The sequence below is a fragment of the Hibiscus syriacus genome, unplaced genomic scaffold, assembly GCF_006381635.1.
Source record: "Hibiscus syriacus cultivar Baekdansim isolate YM2019G1 unplaced genomic scaffold, ASM638163v2 tig00110151_pilon, whole genome shotgun sequence".
Classification (NCBI taxonomy): domain Eukaryota; kingdom Viridiplantae; phylum Streptophyta; class Magnoliopsida; order Malvales; family Malvaceae; genus Hibiscus; species Hibiscus syriacus.
Genome location: NW_024062603.1, coordinates 1,404,408 through 1,427,175, shown reverse-complemented (window position 1 = coordinate 1,427,175; position 22,768 = coordinate 1,404,408). Strand labels below are relative to the sequence as shown.

The 22,768-nt window shown below is 31.2% G+C and overlaps 1 pseudogene; it reads left to right on the top strand.

Moving 5' to 3' along the window:
- The first annotated feature begins 9,641 nt into the window (after positions 1-9,641).
- Positions 9,642-12,152, top strand: LOC120215656 (annotated as a pseudogene).
- Positions 12,153-22,768: the final 10,616 nt, after the last annotated feature.

Below are 22,768 nucleotides of genomic sequence, written 5' to 3'. Positions count from 1 at the left end.
AATTCAATATAATTTAAAAGAAATTCATAAAAAACATATTGAGTAATTCATCCAAAAATAATTCATAAATTATTTAAGTAAACAATATGGAAATATTTCATAATTTGATTCAAACCTTTCTTTAAAAATTCATCGAGGTTGACTTATGCAAGTCTTTCTCAATTATTATTATTAAATAAATAAAATGCAATCACCTTTGCCTTATTATCGAACCTATATAACGATATCCTTTTTAATCACGTACTTGATCCTTAGCTTTCAACTCAATTTGATCAAAAGATATATCGTAGTCTCGATAAAATCATGCATAAAACACAATATTCAAAGTATATGTTAGTGTTATACTAACATAATCAAAATCCAATAATTGAATCCATAAAATATAATTCAATACTTATTCGATATAAAATCATTTCACTATTCCTTAACAAGTTCAACACTTTCTAAAATGACACTACAATTCCATATATATTCTTTCATCATCAACTCACTCAATTTCACAAAACATACAATTTAGTCACCATTTATGAATTCTTTTAGAATTCATACCAACTTTTCCAATTAACTTAAAATGGTCCTTCACCATTTTATTCAATTCAAATCCAATACTAAAATTTCCATCATTGAACTAATATCTTCAATCTAATACATTCCATTTACAAACTTGCAATTCAATCACCAACTTTCTAGCATCATTTGAATTAACCATTAACTTTCACAAATTTTGCAATTTGATCCAAAAAACAATATTCTAACTTCAAATTAAACATGTAACCATTAAATTCGAGCAATAAACACCCATATTGAACTTTATATTTAATGTCTAATAATTTCCAAAACTTGTATAATGGTCTTTTTATCACAATGTTCCAATTGATCCAAATAAATATTCAAAGAATATAGAATCATTCTCAATATCATAGAAAATTTGAAATTTCCCCTAATGCATACCTAGAGCTTGATTTCATTCAATTTCAAGCATGAGTTCAAGCTCCTATGATTGAATTCATGCAATTACAATCATCTTAACTTCAAATTCAATCCAAATTTAACCAATTTCAAGAACCCTAGGTGTGGCCGAATTTCACAAATCAATTTTTAGATGATTTTAATCATCACACGTGCTTGAATTAATATACAACACAATACATAAAAAGTATCATTTACTTCTTTAAAATTCAACATTTCTTCATGAACCCTAATCATGAATTCACCATCCAATCATGTATTCCATGAACTAATTACTGAATGATAGAGAATTTCAAGTAGAATAATTCTGTCAATAGCTTAACCCAAAAAATATATAATGAGCTTAAAAATCAAATTCAAAAGTTCTCCCTTTCCTACTATGGAAGTCAATGCTTGGAAAAGTGAAGAGCTGAAAATATTGATTTTTCTTCAATTATCGGATTACACTTTGCTGATTCTAATATAATTGAATTTAAAATCCAATTAATGGAATTATCATTTGCCCTAATGAAACATGATTTCTAGTTTCCATTAAATATATTCCATTTTAATATTAAAGTCAAAGATGATCCAAAAAATAGACTTTCCACCTTTATCCTTGCCAATTTTCAAAATTGCAATTTAGTCACAAATTTCATAATTTTAGCTTATAACGGAAAATCGACCTTAAGTCACTAATCCATTTAAATTTCACTGTTATAAATTATGGAAATATTATTATTACCATTTCTATCATCCTTCAAATTTAGTGAAATTTTGATTTGATCCAATTACCTGAATTCTTATCGGATTTTACTTTTTTTATAACTTTTAATACAAATCCTGAATCAAATTATGATTCCCATGAAAATGTCAATTTTAGAATAAAATATTCATTATGGGCCAAATATATACTTTACAAATTAAATTTTTTATCCCTAAACTTTTATAAAGTTATACTTTGGATATAAACTTTCAAAACTTACATTTTGATCACTAGTCAAAAAAGTAGGGTACTGTAAAACCATAACCCTTATGCGTCTCTAAATACTATGTCACATTAAACATTAGATAGTCTTTTATATATATATAATGTTCATTTATGCCTTTAGATAACTCATGCTAACCAAAATAGAATAGTCCTAATTTACTATTACAGACCATTCTTAAAACCATTAAAGAAAACAAAAAAATAAATATACATACCACTAAAAGTCAAAAGAACATCATAGATGTCTTACTAATATTGTCAGTAGTATTTCCAAAAAATGCTCGAGAGGCTCTTTACTTCACTTATTTTTCTTTATCTGAACCTATGCATGAAATCATCATGCACTAAGTAAAACATAGTGACCCAATAATAATTGAAGGTGAGATAGAAAATAAAGATAACATAAATACATCAAAATAGTAAAATATAATTATAAAATCATTGGACTTTCAAACCGATTATATAAGCTCTTTCCTCATCAGAAACCTGAAAATCAAAATCATTATAATCATTATCAATATAATATCATTTCATTTCTTTTCCATTAAGATAGTTTTCAGAACTTTCATTTTCAATTTCATAACCCAATGTATATTTAAGAGAATGCAAGGTACGTTAGTCAGATAAATTGTTTACTATGCACCAATGGTGTTATCATCAAAATCAATATGCACTCCAAGTGCAATCGCAACATTTCACCAACAATGCAATACATAATGTACCATCAGAATCAGAACCAAATCATAATTACTCAAATTCATTGCATGCCAATTGTACCTACAACTCTCAATGAAACATAAAATGAGATTTTAGATCATATCATGTTAATCTAAAACAACATTTCCAAAAAAGAATCATTCCAAGTCATCATTATCAAATCCATTAATTGGATAGTTCAACCTAAATCATCCAAAATTGCTATATAAGAATTATGCAAATATTCCATAGTTAAAAAATAAATGTGGTTGACTTATCGCAAGTCCTCCTCTATCAAAATAAGTAAATAAATAAATCGAACTCATTCGCCTCACTACCGAACCTTTTGTACAATAGTTTTAATCATGTGCTTTTTCCTTCTCTTTCGTGTCATCAGATCACTAGGTTTATCATAGTCTGAACAATATCATAAAATACTCAGTATCCAATATATGTTAGTGTTGTACTAACATAATCTAATTCCAGAACTAATTGAGCATAGTCGTCTTCTTTAACCTAATTTTTTCTCTGTGTCTTCTTCTATTCCTTTGTTTTTTGTTTAGACGTTGTGAACCAATCTTAATATTGGTTGGCGACCGTCGATTATTATTTTTTCTTATTCTTTTCATATTATGTTTTTCTTGTTTTTTATATTTAAATAAGAATCTTTGTTCTTGTGACATGCTTTTCTCTGCTCTTGTGAAACGCTTTTCTATTCTCTTGTGGCACGTTCCCTTGGTTTTCTATAAGTTTTTCGCAAACTCTGCAGTCGCGGCATTTTTTTCTGATTTGGGCACCATTGTTAGATCCTTTTTGTAAATGGTCATCTATCGATATAATCAGAATTATGTAGCAAAGCAATATACCAAATTGTTTGGTTCTCCACACTTTTATCACATCGTAAAGCATCTCGTTTAACAAGGACAATGAGTTTTATGAAGGTTACTGATTTTGAAGTTTGGAATGTTTCATTCCTTCGTATCTCTGGTTAATATTTTTATTTTATGCATGAGTTTTTAGTGAGCATTGCCTCCAATTTCTCTTTAGATGTTGTAATTTTTATTCCTCCATTTTTAATTAATGAATTCTGTTGCCATTGTTAAAAAAACATAATCTAATTCTGTATAATATAATTCTATAAATATAACTAAATCGATATAAAAATCCAAATCACAATTACATTCTAACTTCAACTTTCCAAATAGCTATTCAATTCCATAAATGTTCATTTCCATCATCAATCATTTAACTTTATAAACTTTGCATTTAAGTCACCAATTATGAATTCTCTTTAGAATTCACATCAACTTTTCCATTTAATTCACAATGGTCCTTCACCATTTACCTACTTCAAATCAAATACTAAAATTTCCAGCATTGTATTCATACTCAACTAGGGCCTTCACATTTACAACTTTACAATCAGTCCTTAATGTCATAACCATTCAAATTCCATCAAAAAAAACCTACACTGTGGTCCTAAATCAACATTCTAACTTAAATTCAACATTCAATAATTAAATATTAACATTGATACTCATAATTGCGAATTTCTCATCAATGTCTCATAATTTGCAAATCTCACAAAATGATCCTTTTATTCTCAAGGTTCCAAATACTCCGATTCAATCTCCATATGTAGAACACATAACATCATTATAGACCATAGAAAATTTTTCAACATTTGCTCAATTCACTATTTATTGAAAAGTAGAATTCACTTCAACGAAAGTCTTTCAACCTAGACATAGGCCTCGAATAAACATCTACAGTATATTTTTCAGTATGATTAACTCTGAAGAATATCGACTCGTATACTATACTCACTGATATCATATATGATCTTGCCATGAATGAAATTGAGAAAGTATGCTCATCTACGTGATAAATTGAACTGCTAGTCAACTTGCTCTAGAAGGGAACATAGCATTAGTCCCCAAATCTAAGATTGCCCTCGGAGCAATGAACCATGCCCTCTAATTTCTCCTTATCAGAACAATGTAGACTATCCAACATAAAATTATGTCATTTAACCACATATCATCCGCAATCAAGCCTTTTCATTTGTCCTTTAAATCCAGAGCTCCTAATTTTCAATTCTTCGGAATTGGTACCCTCAGAGCCGAGGAGGTGGAGGCAGAGGAGGGAGAAGTGCTGCTGTTGGCTTATAGCGAGCCAGAATAGCCTCTAAAGCCTAAAGAAAGGTCTCCTGATCCGAAGTTGGACCTCCTTGATGTGCCTGTTCTCCTTGCTGATCAATTGAAAAGAGGTGCATGCTCAACCTCATTATTGCCACTTCTAGTTCCCTTAGAAGCATCTTACTGGTAACTTATCTCGAACCCTCCAAACCTAACATCTAAATAATCATATTAACTTGTACGTAGTAAGGAGCAGTATCATTAATAAAATCACCTAACTGTATCAAATCAGTAATTTCTACTCGTATTGGTATATACACATTACCAACATAAAAAAACTCAATTTAGACAAGAATCGACAAACCTGCAGCTCTGATACCAATAAATGAACACCTATAATCTGTTCTCTAATATGAGTTAAAGATGTCATATTAAACATTCAGATACTCTTTGCATAAAAAACTCTTATTTTTTTGTTCTATTATGAACTTCCATTTAACAGTTAAAATTGTATAATTAATTCTGTATAATTAGAAAATAAATTTATCATTCAAAACAAAATCATTTTAGGAAGTAATTAAACAGTTCAATGTTATTTTATAAAAATATAAAATTGCCTAAAATTGTTTAATTTAAAAACCATTAAATAACTATTTAAAACATAATATCATTTATATAATGTTCATTCTTGCCTTCAGGTATAGCTAACGCTAACCAAGATAGAATATTCCTAATTTACTATTACATAATATTCTAAATAAATCATTTAAAGCAAACAAACATATATAATATTATGCCACTAAAATGTCAAAAGAACATTATAAATGTCTTATTGATACCATCGGTAGGTATTATTCCAAAAGATGCTCGAGAGCTCTTTTATCTTTTTCTTTATCTGAACCTAAGTATGAAAATCGTCACGCTCTAAGTAATAATCAAGGTGAGATAGAACATAAAGAATCAAATACATACAAATGTAAAATATAATTCAGATAAAATAATTGGACTTTCAAACCAATTATATAAGCTCTTTTCCTCATAAGGAATCTGAATCATCATCTCACGATTTTAATAAAATCATGATAATCATTATTATCAATAATCATTTCATCTTTTCCATTCAGTTACTTTTCATAACTTTCATCTTTCATTTCATAGCCCAATGTACATTTAAGAGATGCAAGGTACGTGAGTCAGACAAATGTACGTAATAAGCACCAACAGGCTATCATCAGAATTAGAATATGCACTCCAAGTGCAGTCTATCATTTGCACCAATAGTGCAGTACATAATGTACACGAATGTACCTAATCAGAATCATAATCATAATTACTCAACTTAATGGCATGCCAAGTACCTAAGACTCTCAATGCAATATACAATGGATTTCAGATCATATCATATTTATTTATACCAAACATTTCCAAAACATAATCATTTCCAAGTCATCATTATAAAAACCATTACTTGGGTAACTCATACCTTAAATCACATAAAACCATTATAATATTATGGAAATATTCCATAATTAAAAATAAAATCATACTTCAAAAATAATATGGTTGACTTATCGCAAGTCTTCCTCGATCAGAATAAGTAAATAATAATCGTACTCACCTTTGTCTCACTAATGAAACCTCTTATACAATATGCTTTAATCATGTGCTTTTTCTTTCCTTCTATGTCACTCAGATGCTAGGTTTATCGTAGTCTGAACCACAATGCCATTATAACTTCAACCTTTCCAAATAGCTATTCAATTCCATTATGTTAATTTCCATCATCAATCCTTTACTTTCATAACTTTGCATTTAGTCGCCATTATAAATTCTCTTTAGAATTCAAATCAACTTTTCTATTTAATTCACAAGGGTCCTTCACCATTTTACTTGCTTCAAATCAAATACTAAATTTCAGCATTGTAATTTCATACTCAACTAATGGCTTCACATTTACAACTTTACAATATAGTCCTTAAATTTCATAACCATTTGAATTTAATCATAAATCTTTAGAAAATTTGCACTTTGGTCCCAAATCAACATTATAACTTAAAATTCAACATTCAATAATTAAATATTAACATTGAATACTCATAATTGCACAATTTCTCATCAATGTCTCATAATTTCCAAAACTTACAAAATTATCTTTTACTATCTCAAGATTCAAATTGATCCAATTCAATCTCCAAAGCATGTAGAACACATCTAACATCAATTCTAGACCATAGGAAAATTTTCAACATTTTCCCATAATTTCTCCCTATGCCGAATGTCCTTAGTACACTAGGTAAACTTTTCTTTCAATTTCAAGCATGAATTCAACTTCCTGCATCAAATTCATGCGATTATAATCTTCATAACATAAAATTCTATCAAATCCAACAAATTCACAAACACTAGCATGGTCGAAAATCATATATGCCTTTACACTTAATTTTAATCATCACTCATGCTTTAGAATTATATACAACATCAAAACATAAAAATTATCCATCATTTGTTCAAAATCAAATATGTTTTCATTAAAATCAACATCTAATCATTATTCTATGCAATTCTTATACCAAAATAGAGAATTTCAAGAGGAGTAATTCTCTATATAATAACTTAATCCAAAAATCAACGTATAACTTAAAAAATAAAAAAAAATACTCACCTTGAGTGGATATGAAGTTTCGGCCAAGCTTGAAGAAGATGAAGAGGTCTTGATTTTTCTAGTAATTTTTCATAATATAGACAACTTTTAACAAATTAATTGAATTTAAAATTCAATTAATAAGAAATCCCAATTTTTCTATTAATAAATCATGATAATTAATATTTTCATTGAATTATCTTCCATTAAAATATCTCATAGTCAAAATTAAACCAAAATAAAGTTGACTTTCTACTTTTGCATGCAATTTTTGAAAATTGTATTTAGTCACTAAATTTCCTAATTCGGCTATATAGGGAAATTAACTTCAATTCCACTAATCCAAGTTAAATTTCACTGTTCTATAATATGAAATAGTATTTCCAGCCTTTATCTAATATCCTTCAAAATTTTCTACACTTTCTGTTCGACTCGATATCTGATTCTTACCGAACTTTACTACTATATAACTTTTAATACAAACCCCAAATTAAAATTATGATTCCCACATAAACATCAATTTCTGAATAAACTATTCATTACGGGCCAAATATATAAACTTTTCAAAATTACATTTTAGCCTCTAAACTTTTACGAAGTTTATACTTTGGTCACTAAACTTTCAAAACATACATTTTGGTCACTAGCTAAATTTTGGGGTATTATAGGTTACATTGAAAAGTAGGATAAACAATACCAATGACTATTTAACTATTATCCCCTTTTACTTTAACCATCCATTTTTTAATTTTGTCAATCAGACCACCTAACATTTAAATGTTTCCAATCAAATCACCTTCCATTCAACGGAATAGTTGATGTGTGGTAAAACAATTAGTATATTAACATATTTAGTCGTCATTACTTACACTTTTAATCAATTTGATCCTAATTTTAGTTAATACAATAAATTCAATTCTCAAATCATATAATGACATATATATCTATCAACATAGAGAGAATGTTTTAATTTCTAATCTATTTACTTTAATAAATTTTCACTCCACTCATAAGGTGACACTGTCACTGTATTATTGAAAGGATAAAATAACTTAATTAAGTGTGCCCAAAGAGATTCGAACCAAAAACTAAACACGTGTCACCTTATGATTGGAGATGAGATTTATTAAAGTAAAAAATTAAAAATTTGAAGTAAATTTATTAATTATTTAAATTAGGATCAAATAATTAAATGTGTAAGTAATGTTGACCAAATATGTTAATATACTAATTTTTAAATTACCACATCAACTACTTCATGAAATGTTATCGGTAGGTTGACAGTATTGAAACATTGAGTATACTGATTTATAAAATTGGAAGAGTAATGATAAAAGCAATAGAGCGAAAATAGTTAAATGATCATAGGTTATCATTAAAGTAAATTCATAGAATTCCAATTTAAAAAATAAAGCAGGCTTAATGCAAAACTAAGTGCCCAAATTACACTCAAATTTAGCTTTTGTCACTTAAATAATTTTTGGTTGAAAATATATGCCTAATTTTTTTTTCTATTACACTTTTAGATGTCTACCGTTAAAAAATACATTAAGTGAAACATGTCACGTTCATATTTTTTAAATATTTTTTTAAAAAATATTATTTATTTTTTAGAAAAATCTATATGTGACATGTGTGACTTAATATTTTTTAATACTTAATGCAAAAATAAATGCTCATACTATACTCAAAAGTATCTTTTGATACTTAAGAATTTTTCGTTGAAAATATGTACCTATCATTTTTCTTTAATACACTTTTAGTATCTATCGTTTCCCATTTATATTTTTTAAAAACAAAATATTATTAAAAATGAGTTTTTAAAAAAATATAAATATGACACGTGCCATTTAATTACCTTTTTAACGGTGTAGTTAAAAGTATGAGAGAAAAATATTAGACACCTAATTTTATGAATATATTATTAAAGATCAAAAATCAACTCTAAATATAATTTAGGTATATTAATCAAAAAAAAATTAAAAACTTCAATTTGAATACGTCAAATTCCATTCGATTTCATTGATAATCCACTGTTGCAGTGCCCCAATTCTCGCCCTGTTCTTGGGTTCCATGTTTTCCAAATTTCCATCGTGTTTTTCCTAACCGTGCAATTGAATCGCACCTCTTATATGTTTCTTTTGTTTTCCCATCCTTTTCTCTAGAATTTAACTTCCTCGGGAAAGTTAGGGTTTTCACAAAGACAGATAAAAGAGAAGGAGCAATCATGAGCTTTCAAGATCTGGAAGCTGGACGACCATTTGCGTCGAGGATCAATGGAAAGCAAGACGCTTCCCAAGCTGTGGCTTCTGGCATTTTCCAAATCAACACCGCCGTCTCCACCTTCCAGCGACTCGTCAAATACTTTGGCACTCCTAAGGACACGCCTGAGCTCCGAGAAAAGCTGTTAGTATTGCTAAATTCAATTCCTTCGCTTCCAAATTTAACTGATTGCGTGATTTCTGTTTAATCGTCTTTTAATTGTGAATTAAAATACTTGTTTGTGGTCTAATTTTGTTCAATTGCGTTGATTTAACCATGGTTTTTTTTAAAGAATGTTTGGAAGGCCAATTAAGGATGATAAATTCTTTCCTTGGTCAAGTTCAATGTGAATTCTCATTTCTTTTTTGACCTGATGGTTCTCAAAATAGCATGTAGGTTTAAAGATTTTAATGTTGGAACTTGATTATTTTACTAGTGTGCATCCTTGCATGGGAAACACTTCTTCTGGTGATTTTGTGAGTGATTTTAAGTATGCTAATTATACCTTGCGTGGGCAGTATAGCTGATATAACTCACTTGGCAGCATAAAACAAGGCTACATATTGGGCAATTAGTGAAAGACACTTCTCTAAACTTAAACAAGCTAGTGAACAGATCATAATGCTGAAGTTAGCGTAAGTTTGGTTTCTGTTTGATTATGTCAACCAAGAAAGCAGCTTTAAAAACTCGTAAAATTTTGAATTCCTTTCCTGTTATTGTAGGCAAGCAAGAAGATAACGGATGCCAAACTTGCAAAGGATTTTCAAGCTGTTTTGAAAGAGTTTCAAAAGTCTCAGCGGCTTGCAGCTGAAAGAGAGACATCAAATTTTCCTTTTGTTCCCAGGGAGTTCTTCCTTCATGGTATGTATAATAGGAGGACTTACATATATGTAGCAGAGTGAATTCAACGTGCTTGTGGTAATGACACATGAAAAGTCGAGTTATTAGCAATGGTTTTAACAAATCACTTATAAAACATCTATATTTATTACTGAATTATCCTCATTTTACAGGTTGTTAATTCAAATTGTTTTGTGTTATCCTTCTATTTGCTTTAGGCTTTTGCATGTTATTCTCAATCTTATTCTAGAGGGTTCTTCCTGTTGTATGCAGCTATACGGCGGGTGAGTTGGATATAGGTTCAGATAAAAGTGCCGAAGAGCGAGCCTTTCTTGTTCAATCAAGAAGGTAAGTTCTGCTTTAGAATTTTTCCTCCTCACACGTTACAGGCAGTTTGGACCGGTTTGCAAATAGATTCTGGATTTGTATGACACTCCATGTCAGTTCTTTTCCCGGTATTTGTGTGTCTACATGGACACTTGGTTGTTTGTATACCAATAGGCATATGTTAGGTTGGAGCATCATAGCTAATCAAAAGATCCCAAGTCCTATAATGTATTGCTCAATTGTGCATTCTAAATATTTTTGGAATGGTGATCTCATATTAATTCCCCCAACCCTACTTATATAAATCTTTTGTCTATTTTTCGTGCTGAGAATTTAAAGAAGAAAAGCTTGAGCTGATCCAAGGATGCTATTTGCTTCAACTGTTTACCTGCTGTATATCTTATTATTTACTTTATGAATTTGATTGTCCAACTGCAGCCTTTTGCTTTTGAGTTTTTTTTCCCCTTGCAGACAAGAGTCTTGCTGTTGGATAATGAGATTGCATTTAATGAGGCTATCATTGACGAAAGAGAACAAGGACTTCAAGAAATCCAGCAGCAAATTGGTGAGGTGAACGAGATCTTCAAAGATCTTGCCGTGCTAGTTCATGAGCAAGGAACTATGATTGGTAAAAGATTTGTTCTTTTGCATTGAATTCGCCATGGTTATTCTTGATTATTCGGATCATGAGTACCGACAGTCGATCTGTTTGCAGATGATATTGGAACCCATATCGAAAATTCTCAGGCTGCCACTTCGCAGGCAAAATCCATCTTGTGAAAGCTGGAAAGAGCCAGAAATCAAATTCTTCTCTGGTAATATACAATGCTCTCTCATTCTTTTATTTTGTGAAATCAAATTCTTTTGGTATGAGGTTTTCCCAACTTGTTTTCTGCCCATACGAAACCATGTTACATAGACGATTTCACTGGTGAGGGATACCCAAGGAATTAATTTATTGACCTCTTTTTGTGCAGGCCTGCTTGCTCCTGGTGATATTTGGAATCGTGCTTCTCATTGTGATCATCGTACTGGCAGCCTAGAAAGTTGTCGAAGATGACGATAGACAATTTAAAGATGGCCTGCCCGGTCCCTGCAGCCAGCAAGAATGTGGTGTTTGAGTAAAGTATTTGATTGATATGTTGTTTGTTGGCTGAATTGTATATAGCATGTGATTATGGGCAATCCTTTTGGTTGGAGTGTCTATTTTCTTTCAAGTTTATGTTTGGTTATTGTTGAGGATGCCTTGCAGCTTCTGCGTTGTAACAATAAGCCTGTTTTTACTTGCAGACCGATATCGTGATGGATTAAAACCGTTTCTTTTAAATCGGTGACCAAAATTAAACGTACTGAAAACACTAGTTACCCAATTTTAATTTATACAATTATGTCTATTTGAATTTACAATTTAACCCTTAATTTTAAACTTTAAGTGATTAATCTTAAATTTTAAAGCTCAAACTCTTAATTTTTTCATTAAACTCTATATAGATAAGTTTTTGTATAGATGTCAAACATCGAAAGAGTTAGTTTGAAATTGCTGTAACAATTGTTACAGCAATTCACATATAAAATTCTTACTTTCGATAAGATTTGAGAGAGAATATATGACGTTTTTTAGTAAGTATTTTTATCTTAATTAAAATTTTAACACGTGCATAATAAAATTAACATAATGATAAATTTAAATATATATATATACATATATTTAAATTTTATCTTAATTATAAAAAGAAAAATAAATATTTTAATATTTTATTCATTTAGTCCATAAAATTTTAAAATCGCAGACCGACTTGGAAAAAGATTTTGACAAAGATCATAGTATTCCAGGAGGAAATATTTTGCAGGAAATAAAAGAACAGACCAACTGAATCCACTCTGGGTGTCGGTCCTTTCAATCTTGGAAACTTCCCGCACTGATTTCGACACGCGGAGGTGATGGGGAATCAATCAGGTGAATTCAATTGGTTATGGGTTGAGGGGATTCAATTGATTATGGTGTAAAAGTTGGAAGAGGCCATAATCTTGTTTACCGCTCGGCAGTCCACACACGCACCAAGTTCCATCCTTTGGCACAAGTAAAACCGACACAACACATGGGCTAAGATTCTACTTCACGTAGCCTTTTGTCGTTAACTTTGATACTTGTCTTTACAACTCCTTAGTTTCTTTGGGGTTACCTCTATAAGCTGGTGGTTTGTTATGATGACACCGGGTACAAAATATTTATGATGTTCTATGCTATGAATAGGTTGCAGTCCACTAGGAATTTCCTCCGGAAATAAATCATCAAATTCCTGTAAGAAAAAAAAAATAAGGTAAATCTTGATTAAGATGGTTAGTGTCTAAGAAATTCTACTTGTACATAAGCCGAAGTGTTTCATTTCCTGACAATAAACATTTTCTCAACTCTCTTTCTTTAGAAAGAACGGTGAATTTCTTTCCCTTGTTTTGGTCACTCTCCTTTGCTTTTACCTCAATTTTGGTCTCTCTCTCTCTCTCGATTTTTTGAAACTCTCTCTCAAGCGAACTTGATCTTTATGTACTTGCTTTGGTGAAAGTGAGACTAGAGTAATCTTCCTCGCTTGTTGGGTGAATGTATATCGATTGGTATACCCGTCAAAATTGGCATGGTCTTCGAAGTAGTAGATTACTAGCGTGCATCAGAACAACGTCACATAACACTTCATCTGTATACTTTCCAATGGAGAAGCAATAAGGTCTTGCTTGGAAACTTTGAGTTCACCACCATCATTGAGCCACTGCAGCTTGTAGGGATGTGGATGGCTTGTTGTTGCTATAGTAGATTACTAGGTGCATCAGAACAACGTCACATAACACTTCATCTGTACTTTCCAATGGAAAGCAATAAGGTCTTGCTTGGAACTTTGAGTTCACCACCATCATTGAGCCACTGCAGCTTAGGGATGTGGATGGCTTGTTGTTGCTAAACCAAGCTTATCTACCATCAAGTACTAGCAACATTAGTACACTTCCTCCTTCAATAATGAAAAAGCATACCTTTCCACCTATGTGGCAGCAAGTGTGAACGTGTTCGTGTTGTTCATCTCCTTCAATGGATGCATGCTTAGACTCCTTTTGAAGATGTGAGCCTATACTTCCAAGACATGCTAATTCTTTCTTCTTCTTGAATGGCACATCTTCTTTCTCATCCTTCTCTTAATATATCTCGACTTCACATCATCTCAAAGAGCATGGCGTTGCAGTTTGGACATTACTTGCGATGCATCCTTACCCCAGTACTTAGAACATTATATGTCAAGGGATTGGTTAAGGATATCCAAACTCTTACCCTTGTTGGTTTCGGTAAGGATTACTTCATTTGGGTGGTCCTCATCTTCATGATTGGAAAGGGAGTACTCATCTTGCAAGGAATTTGCCCCCATTTTTATGTTGCACTCCCATAGGATCATGTGGCTCTCTTCCTTTTGACTTGCTTGTCTACCTTTATGGCCATATGCACCATGTGTTCCATTTTCACGTAATGTTGCAACTCGACCACATTTGCAATGTCTGGATTAGGTCCCGCTATGAATCTTTCCATTGTGGCTTCTCCACCCTTGTCTATGTTGGCACGAATCTTAGCCACCTTCATATCTTTATAATAGTCTTCAACACTCTGATAACCTTATGTAAGGTTTTGAAGACGGTTAAACAACTCCCGATGGCAGTGGGTCAGAATGAATCGCCTCCTTATCACCGCTTTCATCTCATTCCATATAGAGATATTAAGTTCTCAGTTACGTTTCTTAGAAGATGTCAACTGATCCCACCAAATCAATGCATAGTCTGTAAACTCAATGGCAACATGTTTTACCTTCTTAAGATCGGAGAATTTGTGGAACTCAAGGATGTGCTCAACTTTTCTTTCCCATGCTAGGTAAGCTTCGGGATCGTTCTTGCCTTGGAATGGTGGAATAATGATTTTGATGTTGTATAGGTTGTTATCTATTTGTGGATGAAACATTCGTGGTCTCATGGCAAGATGTCCTAGTCGTGAAACTCGATTATCTTTCGGCTATTAACTTCTACTTCATCATCTTCTCCTTAGTAGGCATCTTCTACATGTCCTAACTTCTACTTCATCATCTTCTCCTTAGTAGGCATCTTCTACAGTCCTTCTCTTCTGGCCTCCTTGATTTCATTCATCTTTAAGGCGGTCCATATATTAATGGAAGGGCTCCAACTCTTCCCTCAACATCTTTATCAACTCACACCATGGCTTGCATTTGTAAGTTTGTTGCCATCATTGTTTTGACTGTCTCTGACACTGAAATGTGAAAGTTGTCTCTAGAATGGGGAGACATGTTTAGTAAAGAAGGAATAATAAAACTCACCAACAAAATCTCACCATTAAACTCCAAGAAAAAGTCACTCCAACTCGTGTTTCACTTGGGATGGCTTTTATCCTTAACGTGCACTCTTGCCTTTTACCACTCTTTCTCCCTTTTCAAGTCCTATGGAACTCCCTCAAGGTTTACAAGGTCTCATGTAATTCGACTGAAACAAGTTGGTTAGTAGTAGAAAGAAGTGTGTATAAGAGATATTAACAACAACAAAAAACTGAGTATTGGTATATGAATTAGAATTGACAAATAAAGAAATGATGAATATGATACCTTATTGAATATGTATATATATATATATTCAAAGATGAAAAGAATTATCTCTCCCTCTTTGAATCTATTTATCTTTTTTTATGTTTTTTCACTAACATAGGAGAGAAATTACTGTCGTAGCTCAAATACCAAATGATATGATCCCGGTCATGTGTTTTGAGTCATATATGTTTGTTTCCTGATCGTGATTCTAGTAAGAAACTGATTCTGCAATGCTTGAACTCTATAATACATAAGTAAGACGTAAGAAGGAAATGATATGATAATAATGATAATGAAGGAATGAAAGGATTTGGTTGTTGTTTGAAGGATATGAATGAGTGGTGGATGTTGAGGTTGAATGAAATAAAAGGAAAATGGTTTATAAAGATAGCAGTGGGGTGTGGTCTTTGTAGGTTTGTAAAGGATGACGGTTTGACCCTCTAAGCATATAGAGCTAGGAATGAACAATATAAAGTGATGGAATCAAAGTGATATAAGGTGGAACGTAACCAACTAAGTAACATCCATAACCCATATACACAACCAATACGAGTTATAGATGCCACATAAGAAATTTAAAACATTTCTTTATTTAAACTGAGTGAAATTTCGTTTCATTCAAACATCTAGTTTCATAACTTGAACAATATTATAAAATAATTAATCAGAGTAAAATCACAATATTTATTCATACTATTAATTATATTAATACTAACTATATTAAGAAATTTAGACATTTCATTCTCGTATACATGCCAGCTAAGACTTTTAAAACACAGTAGGATGTCATCATTATTGCCTGTAAATAATTCCTTGGTGATTGATGCAAAGCTCAGCTCTTACTCCATTTCCTCACTTTTCCCCTACGCGTGAAAATCATCACCTAAGTATACACGTAGTGAGACATTCATATGAATTTTAAAGCAATGCAACATGTAATTTAAAGGAATTACAATATTCAATGCAATGATCACTTTACATGCATACCACTCATGTTACCATAAATTAACATGATATAATCGGGTATAAGTTTCTTACCAATATGCTTGCCATTTATCCAATACTCGTAAGCTTTTTTTTGCCTATTTATCATTTATTAACCAATAAACCATAGCCCAATTTAAACCCTGAGGACCCTGGGTATACGAGAAAGTATATGCACCATAGTGCTAAACATGCACTAAGCTTACGCTTTAGTACTAATCCGGATATGACACGTAGGGTCGTGCCCATCACCTACACTAGGTTTACACTCTAGTGCTAATCCGATATGACACATAAAGTTGTCTCGAACACTTGCACTTAGTGTCCTTACACACTAGTGCTAATATAAACCTGTAGCTGCTATACTCTATGGCATGCCAACAATACCCTGTCCCTCAAGGACTTCCTTGGGCATACAGTCTATTTTTATTTGATCCATCTATGGAAAAATATATCATAATTTAACATTGGATAGTTTATAACCAAATATCATTCATGATAAATATCATATAATAACCAGTGATCAATGCATTTATATTCAACCTTTGATATATTTAGAATATGTCAAATATATGATAAATGACGTAAATATCATGTCAATATAAACAATGTAGACTTATCGCAAGTCCTACCCAATGATTAAAACATCCATGTATAATGTTATGAATTTATTGAAACTATTTTGAAATTATAGCAAGTCAAATATAAGCCTCACTAAGCTTTAACTTGATCTTTTGCTTCTAATTTGGTTAAATCCCAAATTTGTCATAATTTTATATCCTGTCAGTTTTGCACTACCTTTAAAGAAATACTATTCTGTAGTAATATACACCTTAAAAAATATTCCGTTTATACCACTGAAAAATATACTCAAATACAATCTATCCATATAATGAACTCCTCCTAGTTCATTTGAAAAATTTATGATGAATTTTAAAAGTTGCCGATAGAATCTTTTAGGCAAAATCTGCTGCCCCATTTTTTGCCATATCTTCGGTTAAAAATTCATTTCTTTTTATATACACCTCAAAAGCGACTTATGTTTTTTATAAAAAACTAGACTGGTATATTAGTCAAATGGTATAAAAAAATCATTCTTTAATAATTCTTGTATAATTTATGGTGATATTTTAAACTTAGTGTCCATAACATAAATTCTAATCAGGTTTCACCAATTTGCATTTTAACCAGTTTCACTAATTCTATTAACTCACCAAATGCATATATGCATGCATCACAAAATATAAGGTTTTAGGAGTCACTCCTTACCATAGTAAATCCATCAATGGCTCATTGCAGGCCATGTTTGTTTGATAACATAAGTACAAATTAAATTTGCACTCATGGTGTCCTTAGCTTGCAAACTTCCCTTAGATTTTCATTCTATCCTTGAGCTTTTCCTTAGCTTGATTGCTTGATCTTGATTTCAAGCACTCAATCTAAATGGAATTCATTACCAAACATACACAAATTCAAACCAAATGTTAGAATCTTACTAACACAGGCATACTTTGGAAAATAAATTCCTAATAAAATTCCAATGCTTATTCGATACAATTTTCATCCCACAACATAAATGTTGACCTTAATACTTCTAATTGACCACTCAAGTTCCATTTAATCCAAAATCACATAACATTTTCACTTGAGCTTCCAAAACTTTCCATATTTGTGATTTAAACCTCAACTTTTACAAACTTTCCAAAATAATCAAATTTCACATCCTAACTTAAATTTCAACACTCAAACATTAATTTCCAACATATCACATCAACTATTAACAATTACATAACACTCATAACTTTTCTAAAATTAGTGATTAGGTCCCCCTAACTTTTCAAAATTACAGAATGCTCCCTAAATTTTTTATAAGACATGTAGAAACTTCCTACATCATTTCCATCCCTTACATAATTTCTGAAGAATTTTCCTCATCCCTTAAGTCCAAGGTCGAATGTTCAAATTCCAAAACTAGGCTTTTCTTGATTTTGCTCGATTTAATTTGATTCAAGCATGAAATCAACTTCCATCCAACCTTAATCATCTATAAAACAAAGCCCTAATCAAATTTCAATAAAAACACAAAGTTCCATAACTCAATAATTTGGTCGAATTTTAAAGAACAATTTATAGGAAGATTGAATTTGTTTTAATCATCAAACAGCTTGAAAATAAATCTACAACCTAAAAACATCAAGATTCATCATCAAACTCATGAACCCAAATGTGAACACAAACCCTATGATTTGAGATTTTGAAATCAAGAAAGTTTGGAAGAATTAATGGTTCGAAAAATATCGTTTTTTGCATAGAACAATTTTCTATTTCACGGCATAACCCGAAATCCAAAGGAAATGGCTCAAAATGAAAAAAAATTTATTCTTACCTTTGGGAGGAGTTCACGGCCATGATGGTGAAGATGAAGAATATCCTTGATATTCTTCACCTTTCTTTATAAATTAATGAATTAAAAATTCATTAAATTAATTACTAATTTACCCTTAAAATTAAAATATCTTTACTAATTTACCCTTAATGAAACTTGATATTTACCTTAATACCAAGCCTCGTAAACCTAATCATCTTCCAAAGTCAAAGATGAACAAAATATTTCCCACTTTACCATTTTTCCCTTGCAATTTCCCAAAAAGTACAATCTTACCACTTTCAAAATTTACATTTTGGTCACTAACCAAATCCATTTATGGAATAATTTTGTTTTTGTGAAAATTACCACTTAGGTTTTTAAACTTTTCCCAATTTTCTACTTTAGCCATGAAACTTTCAATTTCCCACTTTACCGTTTTGCCCTTGCAATTTCCCAAAAAATACAATCTTATCACTTTATTCCAACGATCCAAATTTAACATGGAATTAAATCCTCAAATCCAATGCACCATATTATTTTCAATCATTTTAAAATATGGAAATAATATTTCTATGCTTAATTTATCATCCTTTAAGAATTTCCAAGATTTATATTCGATCCGATATATCAAATTTTACCGGTCTTTATTACTTTATAACTTTTAATACAAAATCTGTACGAAAAATATGATTCCCATAGAAATGTCATTATTGAGGTTAAACTATTCATTTAGGTGTCGGATTAAATAACTTTTTAAAATTACACTTTAGTCCTTAAACTTTTCCAAAGTTTATAATTTAACCACTTAACTTTCAAAATTTACATTTTGGTCACTAACCAAATCCATTTATGGGATAAATTTATTTTTTGGAAAATTACCACTTAGGTTCTTAAACTTTTCCCAACTTTTACTTTATCCATCAACTTTCAAAATTTACATTTTGGTCCTAACCAAAATTTTGGGGTATTACAATTATCCCCCTTTTAGAAAATTCGTCCTCAAATTTTTAATACATCTGATGTAAATAGACAAGTATGTAGCTTTTTTGTACTTTGATTTCTTTGTAGAACTTGAATAAGTACTGATTTCTTTCATATGTCAAATCTCTATTCTTATGGGGTGATTATATGCGAAGAATCCTATCGATACCTCCTGAGCATCGACACATGAAAAACATTATGGATCGTGTCCATTGCCGAAGGCACTTCTAGTTGATAAGTCACTGATCCAACTTTTTTTCCAAGGTAATAATTTAGGAAATACTTCTTTATCACCTTCCTGGTATTCAATATCTTTTCTTTTCAAGTATTTACAAGACTTTTGTCAACACTTAAATGATCTTTTCCTATTATAAAGGCCATTGTAACTTGTTCCTACTCCCACCAAGGGATAAAATAAGTTACAATAATTCAGAAGCCACTTGATACTTTACTTTAACTCACTGATTGTCAGCCATTTAGAAACAAGCTCGAAAATAACTCTTTTCACACCTGCTTCGAAACTCTTTCCTCGATAATATAAACACTCATCAAAATTAAAGTCGTTAGTTTTCTCCTTTTCCTGCTTGTTCTATCTTGACAAGCACAATGTTTTCATATTTTCTCTTAAGATCCTTTATTCTATCCTGCAATAGGATTTAAATTTAATTATACAACCAAAACACCATATTTCATTAAAGACAATGACGTATTCAAAACACCATTTCTTTTCTTTTCACTCCTTCGAGTCAACACATACTTTTGACTTTTGAGATTCATATAGATATATCATCACTCACCATACATATAATGATGTTATATGAACAAGGTAAACACACTATTGCTAACTCGAGATCGTGAGTCAGATAATTTCTTTATGATATATAGTTGCTTTGAAGTATAAACCAAAACTTTGTCTCTTGTACGAACATGCATCCAAAATCATTATGAAACACATTACTATAATTCACATAATCTTTTCCAGATTCTAATTATACTGACATTGGATCTTATGTCGTTTTCTTTTAACATCTCAAAGTTTTCTTTGCACTTAACAGTCCAATTAAATAACATGTCTTTCCTCAATAGCTTGGCCAGATGAATATAATCATCGAAAAGTTATTTTATGAATCTTTGATAGTAACCAACAAATCCAAAGAAAGTTTGAAATTCGAAAACATTCTTTAGAATTCAACATTCGACTATATCTTGTGCTTCCTTGATATATATATTCTTATCCCCTTAGCTGAGTCAACATGGCCAAGGAATACATCCTTAGACAACCAACATTTACACTTGGTCAACTTAGCATACAATTTTTTCTCCCAAAAGTTGGAAGAGCAATACAAAACAGACATCGTGTTATTCCATGGTGTTACAACATATCACAAAAACATCAATGAACACTACCACCAATAAGTCCACGTATACTAAAATACTTGGTTCATCTAATCGATACATAATTTTATAGACTTGTCTTCTTTGTCACAATAACACTAGTGCATCCCATACACCTAGGTCTTGTAAATTCCAGTTCTTGACAATTCTACTAACCATGCCTTTAATTTCTGAACGCAGTCAGAGCCATTTGATACGGCTATCAAATAAATACAACCTGATAACATCTCTATTTCAATTTCTATATCTCAATCTAGAGATAATCTAGGTAACTTCTGCAGCTAAACATTTGGATACCTCGAACAGTTGAATATCTTCCAACTTATGCATAAATGAGGGTTTTCCTTAATCCAACATTGGCACATCCTATTGTGCCAATACATCTTCTTATTTAGACTAAACAGGAGGATGATGGTTAACATCATTAATATTACTATTAGCTTATTATTGGACCTTTTGTTCGATCACATTCTTTAAACCCTCGTATACACATCTTTTTCATACACTATATTAGTCACCTCTATAAGTAAGGAGTGGCATCAATCGATCCTTATAATCACCAAATCAGTAACAATGACATCCTAGTGGCATGTATACACTTTTAACACATAACAAGCTTGGTTTAGTCCTAGAATCAGCTAAATCTATAACTCTCATACCAATAAATAACACCCATAACCCGTATACGTGAACCAATACAAGTTATAGAGGCCACATCATAAATTTAAATTTAAACTAGTAAAATTTTGTTTCATTCAAACATCTGTAGTTTTATAACTTGAACAATCATTATAAAATAATTAATCTGAGAAAATCATAATATTTATTCATACTATTAATTATATTCAATACTAACTATATTAAGAAATTTCATAGATTTCATTCTCGTATACATGCTAGCTAATAATTTTAAAACACAGTAGGATGTCATCATTGTTACATGCAAATAATCCTTGGTGATCGATGCCAAGCTCATCTCCTTACTCCATTTCCTTATTTTTTCATACGCGTGAAAATCATCGCACGCTAAGTATACACTTAGTGAGGCAATCATATGAATATTTAAAGCAATGCAACACATAATTTAAAGAAATACAATATTCAATGCAATATGTTCACTTTACCTGCATATAATTCATGTTACCATAAATTAACATGATATAACCGGGTATAAAGTTTCTTACCAATATACTTGTCATTTATCCCGTAAGCTTGTAAGTTTATTTGCATGTTTGCCATTTATTAACCAATAAACCATGAGGACCCTTGGAATACGAGTAAAATATATGCACCGTAGTGCTAAACCTTCACTAAGCTTATGCTATAGTGCTAACCGGATATGACACTTAGGGTCGTGCCCATCACCTACACTAGGTTTACACTCTAGTGCTAATCCAGATATAACACATAAGGTTATGCCCACCACCTGCACTTAGTGTCCTTACACACTAGTGCTAATATAAAACTACAGCTACTATACTCTATGGCATGCCAACTATACCCTGTCCCTCAATGACTTACTTGGGCATATATTTTATTTTTATTTGATCCATCGATGGCAAAGTATATTAT